The 6,795-nt window shown below is 36.0% G+C and overlaps 1 long non-coding RNA gene across 1 annotated transcript in view; it reads right to left on the reverse strand.

Annotated features, from left to right (window-relative positions):
* LOC104910003 overlaps positions 1 to 6,110 on the reverse strand; it is a 17,391-nt gene extending 11,281 nt beyond the window's left edge. Inside the window, exon 1 of the long non-coding RNA XR_792726.3 lies at positions 5,855 to 6,110. This is a non-coding gene — a long non-coding RNA (uncharacterized LOC104910003). The remainder of the gene's footprint in view (positions 1 to 5,854) is intronic.
* Positions 6,111 to 6,795: the final 685 nt, after the last annotated feature.

Consider the following 6,795-nt stretch of genomic DNA (forward strand, 5'->3'; position numbering starts at 1 on the left):
AAAAAAAAAAACAGTGCCAGAGCAGAACATCTTAACTAATTCTTTATAACTGTACATCATGAACATGATGGAAAACAAAAAATCAGAGAGGCAGAATGAGGTTTCAAGAAAAGACAAACCAGTAAGATGAGTGTTTGTATCATAGGTTGTGATGAAACTTAAAAATAATTCATAGACATGAGAGATCAATATAAAGTTTGGGTAAAGATTGCAGCATCTAAAACCAGACATTTACTTACGCTGTCAAACTGAATTAACTCCCCAAAATGTTTGTTATTCTCAATAGAAGGTCAAGATTATTTTTTCATATGTAAACATCTACAAAGTGGATGTCTAAATTTGACTGCAATGAGTATACCTGGACAAGGAGTAATGCCTCACAAATCCATTCAGGGTTTTTGTAAGAGTCAAAAATCGTATGAGCAGTTCTTAAGGAGAAAAGGGAAAGAAAAAAGTAAATTTTCTCATTGATTGAGTTCTCATTACAGGAGTTCATCTTTGCAGTCTAGGAACTTATGCTAGGATGTTTATTTTCCTAAAATAATCTAAGCAAGATCATAATAATTGTAATTCCAATAATTACAATCAAATAATCTGATTCAAAGTATTAACATTCTGAATGATAGATGCTGCATAAGAATCTCATAATACTGAGCAGACGCATAATGGCAAGTAAAACAAGCTTTGGGAAATACAAAACAATGTATCCACTCACAGTAATGGATTTGCAGCTAGATATTACTAAATAGGAAGAAAATTCCATTTGGAAGGGAAAAAAGAGCAACATGCTTCAACTGAGCGAACAAGAAAAGGGAAAAGAAAAGATACAATGCACTTGAAGAGATGTGGATTACTCTGGATGCAAAATGAAGATTGGTGAAGAAGTGAAAAGGAAAGGAGGGAGCAAAAATAAGCAAGAGGTGTAAGGGACGAGTAATTGCATTTGAGAAATACAGAGAAATAAAACAAAGATAGCATTCATTAGCAAAGGACAGAAAATAGCAGATAAAGAAAAGAACTGAAATACTTACGTTTTTTACTCCAATTTTCATAAGATTAAATGTGAATAGATATTCAACATAATTAACATTTGTAACTGGCAACAGTAAAACAGGCTGTAAAATGAAAGACTTCATTAAAGATAAGTGAGATACAGTCAGGGCAGCTAAGCCTCATGAAAATTTACAATAGGTATTTAAGAAAGAAACAGAAGTAACCTCCAAATCTATGTTCATGAGTTCAAGGAAGATAAGAGATGTTCCAGAGAAAAAGAGATTACCACAATACATATCTTTAAACATAACTAACTAACTAACTAAATAAATAAATAAATAAATAACCCCAAAAATCTTCACTGGGGAACTGAAGGTTAAGCTCTGATAGCTGAAAGTGGAAAAAATAAAACAATTATTTTGTAAGCTACTTGATAATATTAACTTGGCAAAAAATATAAAAATGGATTTCCTAAGAGACATGGTATCCCACTAATCAAATTTGCTTCTCTGATAGGGCTATGGGACTATGGGAAGTAGTTCAACATATATTTCTTGCCTTTAGTAATGCTTCTGGCACTTGACATTTACATAGGAAAACTAGGGAAATATCATTTCTATGCAGTTAATATTAGGTTCTGGCACAGCCAATTGAAAATAAAAAAAAAAATATCCAACATGTTCAGAGAATTGTTATTAACAGTTACTTTTATCATGGAAAGGTAGGAGACGAAATGGAATATCTGTCATAGGTTTTGAATTATATTTTGACTTTTCAGCAGTGATACGGTTGATAGACCAGAAACAATTTGTGGATGCTACAAATGCCTTAAAGATCTCAAGGACATTCTGCTGAAACCTCTTATTGAATAAATGCCATGAAATGTAACAAAAAATGGCACAATCAAAGAAAGAAAAAAAGGTGTAAGCACAAAAATGAGAATAACTCTTTACACAATACTAATACAGAAATGGAGCTAGGGTTACAGTAAAACACAAACAAAATTATTAAAATTATTTGAGAACATGAGATGGTTGTCAAAAGAGCAACAGGAAGGTAAAGGAACATTGTATGAAGACCATGAAAACTTATTCAATTCTGCTAAGTACTGACAAGGACATATCTGTTGTACAATATTTCAAATAAAATTTGACAATTCAAGGAGAATCTAAAGGAGTTCTAAAATGTAAGAAGGAAAAAGAAGCATAAGAGCTGGAAGAAAAAAAAAAGAATATTTTTGTATAAGCTGGAGCAGATCTTTTTAAATGGTTTTCAAACTATAAAAGGTGAAGGAAAAAACATTGAAACGTTCTCCAAGATGCTAACAGTTAATTTGAGAAAAGGATTTTTTTTTAGGAAAATTGAATAAAACAAAGGTTTTCTGTAAGATGATAGTGAATTGCTAGGATTGATTATCTGTGGAAAGTGTAGAATATCATTACAGGACATAGCTAAGAACAGACTAAAAACTGACAGATATCCTTGAAAGATATTCTAGGTATAAATGCTGCTGCTTCAACTTCGGGGATAGACAAATGATTGTATCTGTGTGTATTTTGTGCTTTACTAATCTCAGAATGTAGAGAATTCCATGGATGCTCAGCCACTGGAAATATCTACAAAATAAATGGGAATTATGGGATCAATAGCATGACTCTGCAATATCTCCATGTGTTATAAGATATTCCTTGCAATACCTTCTTCCATTCCATGCAAGCTTATCATGTTTTCCATTGCTGGCATCACTGGAAAGTGGCTAAAGTGCACTGTAAAGAAAACACTACTGTTAGCCCGAAGATATTATTTAGCTTTTGGCATTAATTTACAGAGGGCTTCATCTTGGAACTTGTTACAGCATCTACTTTGGCTACCGTTGGTATTGTTGAATCACTGCTTCAAACAGGATACCTTCTCATGCAGAGACTGGTTTCTGTCTGTTGTCACTGGTTTGACTTTCTTGGTGTTGAAGATGTATAATTTGGAGTTTATCTCCATCTCCCTGATAGAGAATTTTTCATTTTTATGTCAAATAAGCATAATAGAACATCCATGAAAAATTGGATTTGAAATCACAGAAAATAACACTTCCGAGTACTTGAGTAGCTATGAGGAAAACATTCAATCAGCAAGGAAGATGCATCTCAGAGTTCTGGATACAGAAGGATAAACTGATACTTGACAAGACATATTGAATTAAAATTTGTAAAATGTATTATAATAAATAGCAACAGATTTTTTCTGTTTGTCAAAAGCAAGCAGGGCTAAAAAAGAAAGAACTTTGCACTGGAAATGGGGCTGTTTCTAGCAAGACAGTGGTGATAAATATTGGGGAAAGAAATGTAGGGTACCATATCAGATAAAAGAAATGCAAATGCATACATTTTGAACCAGGGCAAAAACACAATGAACATCCTGCTCTTAGATTAAGGGGCCTTACATTCTGCATTGCAGAAATATGATAGGGCTAGACTGACTGTGGCCTTTCATATTCAGTATAATGAATTTTTAATACATCTCTCCCACGTAAATTTATTCCTTCTTAGGGATGAGCTCTTGGCTTTCTATAAAAACAAGAGGCCTAATTAAAAAAATAAAAAAACAAAAATATCAAGCATGTCAGTTTCGTCTTCTGTAAGTACTGGATTTCATAATTTTTTATTATTTTTTTTTTAAGAATTAAAAATTGAAGAAATAAAAGATATATAAAGTTGCTTTTATATCAGTAGTAAATAAAGTGAGACTAATGCATGCTTTCTCTGTCTAAAAGTCTGGACATGAGTAATGGAATCACTAGCCCACTACTGCTATTCCTAATAACAGCCCACATATTTTGGATTACTTTTCAGGGCTCTGGGACTGAGGGTTTTTCATTTCCTTTAACTTTGCTTTATCTGCATGAAGCTCTGTTTTAGCTTTATTGGCTACAAAAGCATGTTTCCATTAAACAGCAAAATGACATCTAATTTAGCTCATTATAACTTATGGTATGGTATAAACATAGTTTTAAAAAAAACCTCTTTTCAGTGGTACGTGGAGACAGGACGAGGGGAAATGGACATAAGCTGCAGCATAGGAAGTTTCGCACGAATGTGCGTAAGAACTTCTTCACGGTGAGGGTGACGGAGCACTGGAACAGGCTGCCCAGGGAGGTTGTGGAGTCTCCTTCTCTGGAGATATTCAAGTCTCGCCTGGACGCCTACCTGTGCGACTTGGTGTAGGGAACCTGCTTTGGGCAGGGGGGTTGGTCTCGATGATCTCTAGAGGTCCCTTCCAACCCCTACAATTCTGTGATTCTGTGATTCTGTGAAATAGATAGAACTAACAGTTGATCTGTGTGAAGTGATATATTTAGGACTACGACTATGACATGGAGGAATACAGGACTGGTATGAGAGCAGAGGCCTTGAAAAACCTTTGAAAGCTCCCTGGAGCCCTGCTATAAACAACTCCAGGCTTTGCTTCTCTCCTAACTGCACTCTTGACTACCAGCATACCCAAGAGCTGGCCTGAGCCTCAGCCATGGATCCTGAAGTGGTCCAAATGGAGAAGTTGTCCGTGCATAGCTGCTTGTTGCCCAACATTCTCTGAGGCAGTCCCTCCTTTCTTTCTCTCCAACTCCAGCTCTGTACCAGAGGTGAGTGAAATGGAAATGGGACATTTCAGAGCTGCACTGCTGTGCTACACAAACTTGGGGAGCAGAACCCCACTCTTGCACAGGCTTCGCTTGGTGCATAGGAATGTTTAGGCTTTCGAAGGAGAAAATTGCAGAAATCATTTGCAGGTCTAATGCAGGTGGGAAAGAGCAAGACAGGACAGTGTTTTGTCAACCTCTCCCCACCTTTTTGAGAGAATGAGCTTTACTTCATCTGTCAGCCTACGTACACAAGGTTGGCAAGTCCTGCCACTTCAAACAGGTTAAGGAAAAGCACCATATGGAGTTAGTTCCAGGCCAGAAAGAAATCATTACCAAATTAAAACACAGGCCTAATGCATCTGTGTAACATCATCTAATTATTGGCAGATAGATTGTTTCACAGCATTCTCCCAGCTGAGACATAAAGGAATCACAAACACCCCATAGGATAAAAGCCATGAATTCATGGCTGTGGCTTTTGAAGCTCTTTTCAGCCATTTTGTTCTGAACATCTGTAGAAGACTTTTCTGCTGCTATTCACAAGGATATCTATGAAATTTACATATCCCAGATTCTGATTCACTTTTATTGCAGTCTCATCTTCCTCTTACCAAAAAAAAAAAAAAAGAAACTGAAAGAGCTCTAGTTAGGGAATCTAGGAGCAAAATAATGGTATGTATTTGGCTTTAAAATCGTGTTAATCAAATGAATAGATTAATTAAAATTTAAAAAGCCAAAAAATGTACTTCTATCACTGTCTTGTTCATCTCTTATAAACATTTAAAAGCGCTTAAGTTAGGTAAACCATGAGCAAAATAAAAGCATGTATTTGGCTTTAAAATTCTGTTAGCCACAGATTGATTAAAAATGTAAGACGCCTAAAAATGTAATGGGTTTTGGTAAGCAATCTGAAATAAAGAGAATAAAAATCACGTTTAAAAATAATCACTGAAATATTCAAAGTAAGAAAAATGAGTAAAAATCCCAGCATGTCTTGAAGTAATTCAAATAGGGACAACATTCATCCGTTTAATTTCATCTTTAGAAATGGCTGGAATAGCTCTAGAAAAAACAATTTCTTTAATTTTTTTGCAGTCCTACAATATATGAAGCCCTCAGACATTTTACATGGATGGTGTGGCTAACAGACTAAGCAGAACAAATGGAGTAGGCAGACAAAAAACAAAGTGACCACGCAGCTACTCAGAAATTAAAGAAATAACTTACCATTCTCCAATTTATCTTCTTTCCTCCTTATGTGCAATTTTCTTTGAAAGAGCTAGAAAAACCAGCCAAAGGGGCTGTTCTTTTTTCTGGTACATCTCTGAGAAGAACAGACATAACCTGGCTGAGGTCTCTGGACAGCCACCTTTGTGTTAATCATAAACTCTACAAACAGCAAGCTGCATGCACAAAAATAGTATTAACAAAAACGGGACTGATACTGCATCTTACGGAGTCATTGGAGAAGGAGAAACCTGGTTGGCTCAGCTACATATGCTAAATATACATACCCGCTTTACAAGATTGTAGGAATGTTCTTTCTCAGAGGACGTTTCAAAAAATGACAACCAAAAAAATATCAATAATCTTACAGTTACCATTTTGAGACAAAAGTAAGCTTCTACCAAAACTTAAGCAATCTGAAATATCACAAGCTGTGACTGTACTGGGGCTAGAGGAGTGCTAATGAGTGTTATTCTCTAGCCCAGAAAGGAGAAATCTAGGCAGACTGCAAGAGAATGAGCAACCACAAAGTCCTCCTTTATTTGCCCCATAGTTTGCTTCTTACAGTTCATCGCACAATCCACTAACTGCTAAGAGCAGTCAAGTGAAATTTCATCCCCTAAGGTCAACATCTCAAAGTTACAAATGCATTAAGCAATGCAAACTGATCTGCAGCTTTTAAGAGCCAGACAAGCTGCCAGCTCCAAGTACGCTTGACATCAAACAGCCCCAAAATGCTGTTTTCCACACCACCACTAAATGCTAGTTTCTGATAGAGAGAAGGGATCTCGGGTCTAGGGTTAAACCAATCTCATCAGTAAAACAGGAGTTTGAGATGTTGGCTGTCCACTACCATCTCCCATGCATGGATGCACAGCTCTTCTCAGTAATCTCCAGTGGCAGCTCTGTAAACACTGGAGGATGTGTTTTTCAAACTTACT

Source organism: Meleagris gallopavo, chromosome 2 (assembly GCF_000146605.3).
Source record: "Meleagris gallopavo isolate NT-WF06-2002-E0010 breed Aviagen turkey brand Nicholas breeding stock chromosome 2, Turkey_5.1, whole genome shotgun sequence".
Taxonomy (NCBI): Eukaryota; Metazoa; Chordata; class Aves; order Galliformes; family Phasianidae; genus Meleagris; species Meleagris gallopavo.